The following is a 15911-nucleotide window of genomic DNA, read 5'->3' as shown; positions in this document are numbered from 1 at the left end:
AGAAATGTCTTTGGGCTGTTCTACATGTCCCTTCTTGAGATCACTTTCTCAATGACTAAATTTTCCTTCCCATCCCTCTTCTACAGTTTCATTAGTTCAAGCATGGTTTTAGATACCCATTGACCAAGATTACAACACTGAACTGTTTCTGTTTGGTTGGTTGGTTAAATGTAGCTAGCAGAAGATTTTAAATCAAAAGGGCTCCCATTCCACACTTGAATGGGATGGATGCAAGAAACCAGGCTCCTCTTTTAAATACCAGAAGTCCACACTCTCTGGTGTGGTCTGGTAACAAGGGATGCTCCCTTCCTTTCAAACTGAATACAAGATAGGATCAGAACTTTTATAGATTTAATCTTACTTTCCAGCTCACATAATAACTTGCAGAAGTATAAGTTTTGAGTGTTAAATTTAGTAGTCCCTTGATATTCTTTAAGGATATATCCAAGAGACCTTTGGTAATAACCAACTTTAAAAAAAAAAGATTTATTCATTCATTTTAGAGAGAGGGGGGCAGGGAGGGGCAGAGGGAGAGAGAGAATCTCAAGCAGGCTTCCCACTGAGTGTGGATACTGGCTCGGAGCTTGATCCCATGACCTCAAGACCACAGCCAGAGCCAAAACCAAGAGTTGGATGCACAACATACTGAGCCACCCAGCACCCCATTAATAATCAATTTTCTAAATGTCAGTGCAGTCCATACATTTTTGTAGATTACTCATGTTAAAAGGTGATATACCATCTATACTAGGAGGTGGTATTAAATAATATCAAATAAAAACCCCTCCTTCATAATATCCTATCTCATTTTTGATGATTAATTCTTCCCTATGATATGTATTCATGGTGTAATGGTAAATCCTGATGACTGTCCTTCCATTATAGGAGACAAAGTTGTCCTAATCCATTATGTTTTTTCCTTTGCTAATCCTTAGCAAGTATAGGTAAGGGGAGGGGCTATCACCAAAATTGGGCCAAATCAAATGACCAAAATTAAAGTGAACTTTTTCTTGCATGATCTAGAATTCCAACTGAAGAAACACAAATATAAAAGAAATAGCGTAGCATTCCTTCATTCTAGAGGCATCAAGTGGTTCCTGCTACCAAGACTATCTGCAGATGGTTGGCTTTGTTCATAGTTCTGCACCAGGTATATCATTTTACTCTTATATTCATGCTTATGATTCTTTTTCTATCCTTTCTGTAAGTTCCCTTTCCTTGGTTTTATTTTTACCAACACAGTTCCAACACATAAATCCAAGTAACATTGATGATTTATTAAATTACCATTACACATTCCCACTGAGACAAGTACACTGAGGAGCTACCTAAGCTCACTTACTACCTAGATAAACTGTTCCCTCCACACCTTCTTTGCAGAATAATTTAATAGTATGCCTGAAAAAATTAAAAATTATCTAGTGAGCTTTACTTTACTAGCTAAAATCAGAAATGCCAGCGGTCTACCATAGAGTCATCTGCTTTATGACAATACAGAAAACATGCCCATTGAGATTCTGAAAAGACATGACTTCTAACAGACAGTTGGCAGCAATTCTGCCTTGAATCTGGCTAGTTCCTTAAAGCAGGAGAAATCATGGTGCTGTGGTTACCTCTCTCACCCAGGAGAAATTCTCTTACTATGCTACTAGGTTAAGAAAATCCTGAGGCAACCTCTAACGGGCCCTTCTTTTTTGCAGGTCGCTCCTATACAGTGGTATGAAGAAAGAATATTTATTCCCTATTTCTAAATTTTTTCATCTGAAGAAAATCCCACCATAGTATTTCTCCTGGCCTCTTTTTATTCCATTTACTCTCTCCTCTCCTTGGTCATTAGAGTTGTTTATTTGATTGGTGAACTCAGGAGCAAGACTTTGTCAGTTATAGTTTAACCCATTCTCGTCACCTGTATCTTTAGAGCAGGCTGCTCACAGATGCATTTGAGCTGGCTACTCCACACTGGAAACTTTATGGTCAGGCTTCCATGTCCGTGTCAGGGGAGCCTGCAGCTGCCCTAGGCCTGGATGGGTGAATCTAAGTCTGGGGTTCAATGTTAGGAAGACTATTTTAGTCATACACTGAAACAGCATCCTTAGATACTAACTGCATCATTAATAAAAGTGGCATCTACCTCTCCATTTGCCTATTCTTTTGACTTATTAAACCTCACTTTGTTCTGAACTTAGGCAGCTAGAATGGAAACTCCAAGAGAACAGATTAGTAGTGCTTGGAACTTACCTTATCAAAATTTCTCCAACAGTTCCCGATCTTCCTGAGAAAACCCAAAGAATTTAAAGAAGTGTTCTGGATTTCAGCAGATGATGTTTATTTTACACCTGGAGTAAGACAACACAAATATCATATTTTTAAATCATACTATATGAATGAAAACAAATTTAGGGTAGACATTCTTGCCTGTCAACCTCACCCAATAGAATCAATTGATGTAACATAAATACATATATATATATGTGAATATATGGGTCTATATATAATATATATGTATATAACGCATGTATCATATACATATATATACAGTTGCATACCTATAACACGTGTGTGTATGTATATAACTATATATGTAAGTATATATATATATATATATATATATATATATATATATATATATAGTTGCTTTAGTATATCCATCCTAAATTTGCTAGTCTTTCTGTTGTCAATGTTCATTGTATTGTATTATTGAGATGAGCATGTGTATTTCATTGGAAAAGATGTTATCTATAGATATCATTTTGAACATACATATGAGGGACTTCTTGTTCTTACTTCATCCTTCTGTCATGAGTTCAAAACTATACAGATAATTGTCACTTTGTTTCAAATCTAATAGCCAAATTGACATAGAAAACTATAAAAAATTCGCTGTAATTTACAGATTTCTCAGTCTTATATAGCAACAAGAAAGTAAGTAAATATAGACACTGGATTGAGAATCAGAAATGGATTCAATTAATAACCCTGCCATAATTAACCAGGGAATTTGGGCAAGTGTCCAAACCTCATTGGGTCTTAATCTCTCCACATAAAAACTTAAAGCCTTTGTACAAAGTTGCTCCTGAGGCCCCTTCCATCTTTCTTTTCTTCTTTTTTTTTAAAGATTTTATTTATTTATTTCAGAGAGAGAGAGAGAATGAGAGATAGAAAGCACGAGAGGGAAGAGAGTCAGAGGGAGAAGCAGACTCCCCGCCGAGCAGGAAGCCCGATGTGGGACTCGATCCCGGGACTCCAGGATCATGACCTGAGCCGAAGGCAGTCACTTAACCAACTGAGCCACCCAGGCGCCCAAGGCCCCTTCCATCTTTCAAATTTTGTGATAATTTCTCTTCTAAAGATGCTGTTTGATATAGGTAGAATGGTTAGGAAGAATTTACAGTAGCAAAACTATCATGCTTAGAAAAAGGCTGAATTTTAATAAATTACCTAATTACTGGATTCAATCTCTGCTGGACAATTAGTTACTTATAGTTAAATGATACTAAGGTGACTGCAGTCAATTAATTTCAAGTTCACCTATCAATTTGAAAAAATCAATTGTGTATCTCATAGAGCTGAGTAAAGTCTGATTTTTGACTCACAGGATTCATTATACTTTGGCACCTGATGACCAGTGGTTCACTATCTATCTACATCTATCTATCTATCTATCTATCTATCTATCTATCTATCTATCTATCTATCTATTTACCTATCTATCTACCTACCTACCTACCTACCTATCTGCTATCCTAATGTTGAGGGGAAGAATCTGGAATTCTGAAGAAACTGGAAAAACTGTGGGCAACTTGTAAGCTAGCTTACATAATTTGGCATTATATCATGACTTCCTCCCCCCTGCCCACCTTGGGTATCTCCCAAGGGGGAAAAATGTTTCTGGATGAAATATTCATAACTAATTGGTGTTCCATATGTCATTGTCCTACAAAAACTAAACAATTCCTAAAATTGAGAATTGAGCAGTAGCTGAAATTATTACTTACAAGGATAATTTAAAAACTAACATGTGAGATTTTTCTTGTTATTATTAGAATAATGGAGACTCATCTAAACCTCTACCATATTTCTGACGCTGGGATAAACTACATTATTTTACAGAATAAGCCTCATAATGACCTTATGAAAATTTTGAATTATGATCCTTATTTTATAGGTGAAGAAATTGAGGCATGAGTCAGTTGCCCAGAAAGAAGTAAGAGGTGGCAGAGTTGGCACATCTGTGTGAGACCAGAACAATCCTCCTTCTTACCATCCCATATATCCTGACGCTATAATGCTTGTTAGCTACACCTAGACCAGTAAATATTCCATCTCAATAGGTTCTATCAGGCCTATATTTATGTGAGCTTCTGAATGCACTGGTTAATATAATTTTGATATAATCAGAAAGCCTTGTCTGATTTCTCTCCAGGACTATGATGTTTGTATTTCATTTCTATGTTCAGGAAAACAAAATGCTTCTTTTTCCATCTTCTAGCCTGAGTTTCCTGCCTGATATTTAGCATGTTTCAAAGAAATGTGTCAATAGCAGGATGTTTACTGTGTACCTATCTTTGTACAGAGAACTGAGCTAGGTGGGGCTGTCTGCAGGGGCAGAAGCATTGGGTGTAAAAAAGCATTGTGGTGGGTGGCTGTGAAGAGAAGAACCAGCCAGAGGGTTTGTTGTTCAGACCAAAGTGAATCATATTATACAGACTCATAGAATGTGGGGCTGGAAGGGCTTCACTAGCCAATTAGTTCAAATTTCACAGTGCTTAGCTGAAAGAATTAAGATAAAAGGCGTTCATGAATTAGCAAGCAGGTTTCTAGATATCACCCATCCACCCAGCTTATCAATAGTATAATCGAATTCTCAATTGTATGTTCATATGCATCTCTTAAGAACAGAAACTCACTGTTCAAGGCTTGTATGTGTCAGTCATATTGTGTGGTTTAAGACCCAAAGAACTTAGTGGTTGTGAGAAAGACATGGGGTCAGACCAACCTGAATCCTAGGGCAAGCAACATCACTTTCTACTTGTAGAACTTTAGGAAAGGCTTAATCTTTCCATGGGACAGTCTCCTAATCTGTAAAACAGGGTCATGAGAGTAGCCCCCTCTCTGTGCTGCTTTGGGGATTATGTGAGAACTTTTTTTAATGATGTTTAAAAATATTATTTATTTATTTATTTATTTGAGATAGAGAGAGAGAACACAAGCAGGGGAGAAAGCAGAGGGAGAAGGAGAGAATCTTGAGCAGACTCCCCGCATAGCATGGAGTCAGATGCAGGGCTCCATTTCACAACCCTGAGATCTTGACCTGAGCCAAAACCAAAAGTCAGACGCTCAACCAACTGAGCCACCCAGGTGCCCTGATGTGAGAACTTTTCATAAAAGACTTTGCATCAAGGTCCAGCACAGAGTAAATAAGCATATACAAAATTTCCAGTTATCATTCTCATCATCATTATGATCATCACCATCATAATTTCTTTTATGTGAACCTAGCATAATAAGACATTCTTTGAAAATTGTGCTTTCCTTTTAAGTAAAGACACATAAATCCCAATGAAAGGAGATTCTGGCTGAAAACTAACAAAATAGAATGAAATCACCAGCATGGTCATAGAGACTTTTAGTTTCTCATCAGTGACATGGGAAAGACACCAATCTCTGTACATATTTGAAATTATATGTGCGATACTGTGAAAGAAGAGATTCAGAAATTGATCTTTTTACTCAGGACTGTCCAAATCAATTCCACTCAAAGGCAGAAGTTCTCATAGCTTCTCATAGCTAGAACGTGTAACTAAAACAAATGATTTAACACAATAAAATGGGAGAGAAAAACAGCAAGCTTCACTTTTTTTCTTAATCTAAAGTTCATGTGAAGGGATGTCCATTTGGATTCCGCTGTTAGAAAGCTCAGTTATGCAATATTCATACAAAGATAGTTCCAAATCAATATGACATGTTTTAAATTTACATTAACATTTAAATTAATGAGAGGCTTAATGTGAATTATGGAGCTTTAGATGTTTAGGACTATATCCCTTCTTGCCAACTTGGAACAGGGTCTATTGACTCACCTTCTCAGTCTCATAAACAGCTTCCAGACTTTGTGTGTTTTCAGTGCCAGAGGATTTTCAGGCTGGTGAAAGATGCCATATTGACATCACCAGGGAATGAAGTTGGCCCTATTCACTAAAGATGGAAAATGCTTCCAGCAACTGCACCCACCTTTCCTGAAGGGCAGTTTGCCATAGATGATTGTTAGGCCTGGGAATAGTCTGGGATCGAAGCTTACTGCCCCACCCCCCTTGTTCCCCATTAATCTTGCCCAACAAATATTTTGAGAACACCTACTATGGACACAGAACTGTGCTAAAACAACACACATTCTACTTCAAGGAACTCATCATCTGTTGAAGGATATAGTCACATATGTAAATGATTATAGAATAATATCACAAGTTCTATAATGAAAGAAGGTACATATTGGGTGCCATCAGAGGCACCTGAATAAGACTGGAGGAGAATCAAGCACAGTTTCTGAAGATATGAAGCTTGAAAGGCAAGTAGGCATTAGTCAATCAACGAAGAGCAGAAAACTCACCATTCAGAGACGAGAGCCTATACAAGAGACTAACACCTTTGCTTAAATAAACAAGAAGTTCTGAATGATTAGTGCGAGAAGTGGGCATAAGAGGTGTAGAGGTGTGTGTGTGTGTGTGTGTGTGTGTGTGTGTGTGTGTGTGTGTGTGTACATAGACACATACAAGTTTGGGTGTAACAAATTAACATGCATAGTTAGATGATTAGGCAGGGAGAAGTTTAGAGAGATCTCATATGCCAGGCTAAGGAGTTTGGGTACCATCCTTAAAATGATGAAGATGTAGAAGTTCTGATGTAGTTTTGTTTGTTTGTTTCAATAATCCTTATGTACAAAGAAGTTTCAGATTCACAGCAAAATTGAGCAGGAAGTAAAGAGAAATATATCTCTTATTCCCACACATACAAAACCTCTCCCACTATGGATGTCCCACACCACAGTGGGACATTTGTTACAATTAATGAACCTATACTGACACATCATTATCACCCAAAGTCCATAGTTCACATTAGAATTCACTCTTGGTGTTGGACAGTCTATGAGTTTTGACAAATGTATAATGACCATACCATTGCAGATTCAAATGGAGTAGTTTTGTTGCCCTAAAAATTTTCTGCACTCGACCTATCCATCCATCCCTCCCCCTAACCCTGGCAACCACTAGTCTTTTTACTGTCTTCATAGTTTTGCCTTTTCCAAAATGTTATAGAGTTGGAATCAAAGAGTATATAACCTTTTTAGATTGGCTTCTTTCACTTAAAAATATGCATTTAAGTTTCTTCCATGTCTTTTTATGGCTTGATAGCTTATTTTTTTTAGTGCTGAATGATATTTCATTTTCTGGATTTACTGTAATATATTTATCCACTCATTTACTGAAGGGCATCATGATTGCTTTCAAGTTTGGACCCTTATGAATAAGACTGTTGTAAACATCTGTGTGTAGGTTTTTGTGTGGACACAAGTTTTCAGCTCCTTTGGGTAAATACCAATGAGTGTAACTGCTGGATCATATGATAAGAAGATATTTAGTTTTGTAAGAAACCCCCAAAGTGTCTCCCAAAATGGCTGTACCATTTTGCATTCCTACTAGCAATAAGTGAGTTTCTGCTGTTCCACATCCTTGCCAGCATCTTGTGTTGCCAGTATTTTCAATTTTGGCCATTCTAGTAGGTATGTAGTGGTATCTCCTTGCTATTTTAATTTGTATTTCCCTGATGACATATGATGTGGAACATCTTTTCATGTGTTTATTTGCCATCTGTATATCTTCTTTGATGAGGTGTCTGTTCAGATACTTGGCTTATGTTTAATGGGGTTGTTTGTTTTCTTACTGTTGGACTTTGAGAGTTCTTGGTGTATTTATGTTTCTTATGTATCTTATCACATTATCAGATGTGTTTTTTGTGTTTGTGGCCTGTCCGCTCATTGTCTCAACAGTGTTTCTCATAGAGCTGAAATTTTTAATTTTAACAAAGTTCATTGTATAGATTATTTTGTTCATGGATCATACTTTTGGTGCTTTGTCATTGCCATACCCATGTCATCTAGGATTTCTCATATGTTATCTTCTGGGAGTTTTATAGTTTTGCATTTTACATTTAGGACTATGATACATTTGGAGCTAATTTTTGTGAAGGGTGTGAGGTATGTGTCTAGATTCTCTCTCTCTCTCTTTTTTTTTTTTTTTGCATGTGGATGTCCAGTTGTTCCAGCACCATTTATTGAAAAGACTATCTTTTCTCCATCATATTGCCTTTTTTCTTTGTCAAAGATCACTTCACATATTGATGTGGGTCTATATCTCAGTTCCATGTCACAATGATCTATTTGTTTATTCTTTCAGCAATATGACATGGTTTTGATTACTATAGCTTTATAGTAAGTCCTGAAATTGAGTAATGTCCATTCTCCAACTTTGTTTTTCTCCTTCAATATTATGTTGGCAATTCCAGCTGTTTTGCCTTTTCACATAAGCTTTCGAATCAGTTGTCATTATCCAAACTTGCTGGAAGTTTTATTGGAATTGAATTGACTCTATAGATCAAATTGGGAAGAGCTGACATCTTGACAATACTGTCTTCCTTTCATTAATATGGAATATCTGTCTCTTTATTCAGTTCTTCTTTGATAACATTCATCAGAGTTTTGTAGTTTTCTTTATATAGAGCTTGCACATATTTTGTTAGATTTATACTTAAGTTTTTCATTTTTTGTGGTACTAATATAAATAGTAACATGTCATTAATTACAAATTCCACTTGTTTATCGCTGGTATATGGGAAAAAATACTGACTTTTGTGTATCAGCCTTCTATCTTGCAACCTTGCTATAATCACGTATTAGTTCCAGGAGTTTTTTGGTTGATTCTTTCAGGCTTTCTAATAGATAGTCAAGCCATCTGCAAAGAAAGTTTTCTTTCTTTTTCTTGTCTTAGTGTATTACCTAGAATTCTGATTTAAGAAATATCACTTTGTCAACATTGCGGAGAATAGATGAAATGTGAGCTGTTTTTTCTCCATAACATTGTCAGATGTTAAAGTATGCCCTAGTAAACCAGTGATGGACTTCTTGTGATACCAGATGTGAGACACAGGTGGTGGAGAAAGTCAGAGAATCAGTAATTCCAGGCCTCGTGGTTTTCCTTTTGACAGTTGAGTGATATGGGTCAATGAAGGAGATAGAATTAGCAATGCTGTACCTGTGTTCTACTACCCTAATTAATTTTTGCAAAAATACATTTATTGAGCACCAACTAGGTAACAGGAAAAGTATTAGATCCTGTGATGGAGTGATAAACAAGACAGCATGGTGCCTGCCCTCAAGAAATTCACATTTTGGTGAGACATGAGAAAGAACAATTAAGGAAATAAAAAATATTTAGAGATTATGGTAAAAACTATTGAGAATTAAACAGGATATTGTGATAGTAGTTAGCCTGAGGTTAGTCAGTGTTGCTTTACTTGTAAAGAGGGTGAACTCTGAACAGGGACTCCCTAGATTCAAATCCCAGCTCTGCCACTTCTCATTATATTATGTTGGCAAGATCCTGTGCCTCAATTTCATCATCTGTAGAGTGAAGATAAATATTTCACTTCATAGATTTGTTGTGAGGATTAAATGAAATAATAAATGTACAGTAAGTAGCCTAGCACATGGCACATAGAAGTCCTCAAAATTATTGCTATTATTACAGTTGTGGTTACTATTATTACTCTGTGATCACTATTACTATTCTAGGGAAGCCCTCTTCCAAAGGGTGAAATTTGAACTTCAGCCTGAAGAATGAGAAGGAGCTTACCATGTGGAGAGCTTTAGGAAGTGTGTTTACATAATTTTCTAGATAGAGCCATCAAGTGCAAAATTCCTGAAATAATGTTAAAATGTCTTCAGCTTACTGAGACTATGTCAGGGTAGATAGAGTGATATTATGTAAGTTCCAGTTTCTTAGGCTTTGACTCCAGGAAGAGGGGATCCCTTGTCTCAATCAAGAACCCATAATCCAGAGGTCACCTGCTAGAATTATGTAAGAAAAGTCACATTCCAGAGATAGATACCAAGACTTTAGTCCATCTGTTGATCAATACCAGGTGATCTGATATTAGAAACTACTAAACTGGTGTTTGTTGGCAAATAAATATCTTGATACTTGGCATTATGAGTAATATAAATGGGTCTTTATTGGTAAAATTAAAGGTATTTATGATATGTGGAATTGACCTATGCATTTTTGAGATACTCCTCGCATTTATTTTAACACAGTTTAAGAATCTAGTGGGCGATGAAGCTTATATCCTTGGGTTAGGGAAGACACCCCAGGCTTGATCCATAAATGGTTTTCTCTAGGCATGAGTTAAAATAACATTTCATTGACTGATCCTACTTTAAAGGTATACTAGTTCTGCCTGTGGAATGCTCTCTGCTGATGACATACAGAATACCTGAAAGAACAAAAAGATGTAACTTTGTTGCACTTTCAACAGGTTGTTGTTGAAACTATTTTGTGCTCACTCACTAATACAAGCATGCATGTCTAATAAATATCTGTGTGTTTGGCAAAATTCGATCAGTGACTTTGTTTTCCTATTACCTATTTACTGAGGGTATAGCTAACCTTCACCTAACTCAGGCTTCTTTGCCTATCTTTGCCTATCTACCAAAAAAGTTGTGTGTGATAAGAAAGATACTGTGAGATATTGGTATCGGAGAGGTAAACAAAAAACAAAGAATGCAGGGACTTGTAGCTCCTGATAACATTTTTGGATTTAATTCTCAGTGTAATAGGAGTCCTCTAAGATATAAGAAGAGAGTGCCAGGGCACCTGGGTGGCTCAGTCGTTAAGCATTTGCCTTCGGCTCAGGTCATGATCCGAGGGTCCTGGGATCGAGCCCTGCATCAGGCTCCCTGCTCCGTGGGAAGCCTGCTTCTCCTTCTCCCACTCCCCCTGCTTGTGTTCCCTCTTTCGCTGTGTCTCTCTCTGTCAAATAAATAAAATCTTAAAAATAAAAAGAAGAGAGTGCCATTGATCTGCTTTGCATTTTTAAAGATAATATAAACCAACTTGTAGAAAATGGATTGTAAGGGTTGAGTGCTGGGAGAAAAGTTGAAGAATATTGCAGAAATCCAGGCAAGAGTGATAAAGGATCACACCCAGGGATAGAAATGGATATGAAGAATGTGGAAGGACTTTGAGATATATTTTATAAGAAATCCCATCAAGATTTGCTCATGATTTGGAAGTGAAAAATGTAACATGGTAAGACTCCTAGGTTTGGGACAAGTGTTGGAATATCTTCAATGCTGAATGTGGCTGCTGGAGAAGGCCTGAGTTGTAGGGCTGAGGTTCAGTGATGTCAAGGGAGAACAGAAGCCAGTGCTGTGTTGACTAGCAGCAAAATGAACACTACATCAAAAACTAATGATGTATTATGTGTTGGCTAATTGAACATCATAAACAACAACAACAACAAACCAAAATCCAAAAAACCAAAAAAAGAATTTCTTTTTAACAGGGGGAAAAAAAAAAGAAATGGCAGAGGAAGTCTGTTGATTTCCCCATGGATTTATGAAGAAAGTTGCTGATTCCCAGAGACTACCTGTGGAGGGCACATGTGCTCTGTAGTCATGTGAGGTGCCTTGTTCATATAATGAATCCAGTTTTCTATGCATAAATAGAAAGACCCAAATGGGAAGTCTCAGTGTTTCAAATTTATTTCAAATGTGTTGAATCTTGCTGTTTCTTGTAGAAAATGAATAACCAAGAAGAGCGCTTCCATCTTTGCCATCATTAAGAAGATAATATTAAGCAAGAGCTATGGAGCTTCACAATAATTATTGACTCTTAGTTTAGTGTATGAATGTTTTCATAGTCTTTGATTTAGTCAATCAATTCATCTGTCAGTCAGCAATTCACTTGATACATATTTTCTAGAAATTAGCCATGCACTGGGCTATATATTAGAGATGAGTCTTAAATAACCCTTCTTTTGCCCGTACATCTCCTAGATATTTAGTCTATTAAAAACTAACAAAAAATATCCCAAGTTCAATTCAGAAAATTGACTTCACTGTAGTCTATATTGACTCTGGGACTATTGCAAAAATTAAGGAATAAACAAATAATAAAATAGATTGCTTTTATGTTTGATCTATGAGAACTTTACATCCTTTAGAAAATCAGATTTTATTTTCATTTTATACTTCCTGTTTTTAATTGGTACTTGAGACTCTTTTTTTTAAAAGAATGGTTCCAGTCATTATATATAAATAATCATAATCTTTACACATGTTAACTGACACATAATATAGGCACATAGGTTTGTAGATGACTCAGATTGAAATATTTTCACATATATTTTTAAAGAATTTAGTTTGCGTAGGAGAAACTAAATTAGGGCATTTACACCTAAACATGAGATTTTAGTTTCCCATGCGTTGGTAGCTTTGAAAAGAGACCTCTCAACATTCTGTGCCGTGGTATTTTTACCTGAAGGGGGGTTCATACTATGTAGCTGCTTTAAACTATTCTTATTTAACATGGGAATCAGGAGTTTGGTGTCCAGAAAGTTTTCTAAGCTCTTTGGGTTTTTTAAATCACAAAATAAACAGAGCAAATCATTGCTATCACCTAAAGAATAAAGGCTAAGAAAGTGAGAGGTGAATTGCCAGAAATAATATATTCACATCATTATCAGTTCAATGATACAGTACAAAAAGTCCTCATGTTGTTTAGCTGTTGGACACAACTAAAGTTGTTGATAAGTTTCATGCATATATCAAACCATGTAATCATATTGTACTTCTCTAAGGCAGGCAAAAATAGTTAACTGTTGAAATAACTCTTATTGGATCAACATTTAATAATTGAGATACAGGACATTTCCTAAGGATTTGTGACCAGATTGGAAAAATTAGTCATGCCAGGGATTGCTTGGTATTATCACTTTTTAGTTTTTTTCCTGAGAGTAATAACCATAATGATGATCTTTGTGTCATAAATTAAAATTAGGAGAAAAATGATAGCAGTTCAAAACCAGAATAATTTATGGGCTATTTAGCATCTGTAGAGTTCAGAAGACTAGTAGTTTCAATTTAGACAATTCATGAATGTAAAAGAGGTAACAGGTAAGAAGAGGGAAATCCTCAAACTTTCAAACTAATCCTGCTTCCTCCCATTTAGATTTCTTAATGTATTTTAAGATTTTTTGATGCCAATTTCATCACTCAAAAACAACAAACACTGCCATAAATATACGTCTGTTTGTCTGCGAGGAAAACCTGAGACCTCTGTGGTAAGCCAAAAAGTAAACTTAGTGAAAGGAAATTGCGAGTGAACGACAAAATGCAACTTTTTATAAGTGGGACCGATTCTACACTCATACGCTCTGCTTTCATTATGTATTCTGCTAATAGCACAAGGACCAGAAAACAACAGTTCTGCAAGAGCCGGGTGCAACATTAAGATTTAATTAAACCTTGTTTTACTTGGGCAAGTTAGCCATGCAGTGATGTCAAGGGAGAACAGAAGCCAGTGCTGTGTTGACTAGCAGCAAAATGACGTGGAGCTGAAATACCAGGGCACATGGATAATGTAAACAAGATGGGGGGAGCCACTGAAGCAGGGCGGTGAACTGAAACCACATCACGTGAGCCATGCTCAAAGGAGAGGAGGGTGTGGAGTCTGCAGAAAGCCAACAGACTTGGAGGACAGTGGCCAGGAATCAGGGTGGCCTGGTCGTTCTGGGAAAGTGCAATTATAACGGTTTCATGTGCCTCAAGGCATAGCATAAGAACCACACGTGGTAATGACAGGAAAGGCAATTTCAGCTTAACATGAAGAGTGTCTAAGCAACAAAACTATCCAGGGGTAGAAGAGACTGCCTTTAAAGGTAGTGAGTTTATTGTTATTTGAGTATTCAAGTAGAGGCTGCATAACCACTTGGTGTAGGGACTTTCTTGGTAGAGTGTTATTCTCCAAATCCAACAAGCTATACCATTTTGGTATTCATTTAATGAAAATGAGGCAGCTGCATTATGAATATATACGAATTGCAGTTGCTAATGTGGTAGAGTTCAAGATCGGATTACTAGGGTTGGCCCGAATGCCATAACATATAAATTAACGCTGGAGAAGCAGGATTCTGATGAAGCTTTCTCGACAAATAAAATGTCCCTTGCACATGACTCCCCCCTACCCCTTGTCAGCAGCAGATTTGGTATCTGTGCACAAAAGTGCCTTCATGGGAGCTTGGGATCCAGGTAGAAGACCATGAAACTCTGGTGAAGTCCAAGACTGAGGAGAGCGGGTCAGGCTTGAAACCAGGAAGCTGAGTCACTGACCATAACCCTGCCCACAGAAACACAAATAGTTCTGGACTCCTGATAACTCAAATATAGACACATGTGGCTTTGGGATTGTCACCAGCACCATATGCCAAGAGACCTGAGGGGAGTCATGCCCGGCCATGCATCAGATGGGTCCAGACCTTGGTCCTGGCTGTGGACCCTGAAGTGGCCCACAGCCAGTCATAGCCCCTCTTGGCCATAGCCTGGGAGGCCCCTGGAAGTAAGCCCACCAAATTCGGTCAGATTGTAGATTCTGAGAGAGCGCTGTAATGTGCTCTAGCCCATCTCAGCCACAGACTATGAACATTCTTGCTGGCCTAGGGACCCTGAAGGAGACATCCCTGCCTGTACACCCAGAGGTCCTGAAATGGCCTTATATTGGCATCAGGCCCCTTCCAGCTGCAGTCCTACAAATTGGACAGCTGGCACAGGGACCAGGCAAAAGAACCTTCCATTTGCACCCCCTGGAGATCTAGCAAACTAAACACAACAGCACATCAGAAGGATCATACACCATGATCAAGTCAGATTTATCCCTGGGATGCAGGGGTGGTTCAATATACATAAATCAATACATATGTTATAGCACATTAATAAAATGAAAGATAAAAATCATATTATCTTCTCAATAGAGGAAGAAAAGCTATTGGACAAAATCTGATACCCTTTCATGATAAAAGTTCTCAACAATTGGGTATAGAAGAAACATGTCTCAACATAATAAAGACCATTTATGAGAAACCCACAGCTAGCATCATACTCAACAGTGAAAAGCTAGATCTTTTCCTCTAAAATCAGGAACAAGACAAGGGTACCCAGTCTTACCATTCCTATTTGACATTGTACTACAAGTCTTAGAACAATTAGGCAAATAAAAATAAAGTTATCCACATTGGAAAGAAAGAAGTAAAATTGTCTCTTCACAGATGACATAATTTATACATAAAAAAATCCTAAAGATTCCATCCAAAAGCTGTTAGAATTCATAAATGAATTCAGTAATGTTTTAGGATACAAAATCAACATACAAAAATCAGTTACATTTCTATATACTAACAGTGAAGTATCTAAAAAAATAAAGAAAATAAATCCTATTTACAATAGCATCAAAAATAATAAAATACTTAAGAATAAATTTAATGAAGGAGTTGAAAAATTTGTACACTGGAAACTATAAGACATTGATGAAAACAATTGGAGAAGACACAAAGAAATGGAAAGATATCATATATTTGATGATCAGTAGAATTAATATTGTTAAAATGTCTATACTAGATATATATATGAATATATATATATATTCAGTGCAATCCCTGTCAAAATTTTAATGGCATTTTCCACAAAAATTTTATTTTATTTTATTTTAAAGATTTATTTATTTATTTTAGAGAGAGAGAGAGAGAGAGAGAGAAAGAGCATGAGCAGGGGGAGGGGCAGAAGGAGAGAATCTTCAAACAGACTC

At 36.8% G+C, this 15911-nt stretch overlaps 1 protein-coding gene across 5 annotated transcripts in view; it reads right to left on the bottom strand.

Moving 5' to 3' along the window:
- The window catches only part of LRRC4C (leucine rich repeat containing 4C), a 1189131-nt gene that overhangs the window by 188776 nt on the left and 984444 nt on the right, over window positions 1-15911 (bottom strand). For all 5 annotated transcript variants that reach the window (XM_073904733.1, XM_073904737.1, XM_073904739.1 and 2 more), the window contains one exon: window positions 2239-2336. The gene's annotated coding sequence lies outside the window, so the exon portion shown is untranslated. The remainder of the gene's footprint in view (window positions 1-2238; window positions 2337-15911) is intronic.

The sequence above is a fragment of the Callorhinus ursinus genome, unplaced genomic scaffold (genome assembly GCF_003265705.2).
Source record: "Callorhinus ursinus isolate GAN/ISIS: 27379988/994484 unplaced genomic scaffold, GSC_fseal_2.0 scaffold21, whole genome shotgun sequence".
Lineage (NCBI taxonomy): Eukaryota > Metazoa > Chordata > Mammalia > Carnivora > Otariidae > Callorhinus > Callorhinus ursinus.
Note: the sequence above shows the minus strand (reverse complement) of the source record. Positions and strands in the feature narration are given on the sequence as shown.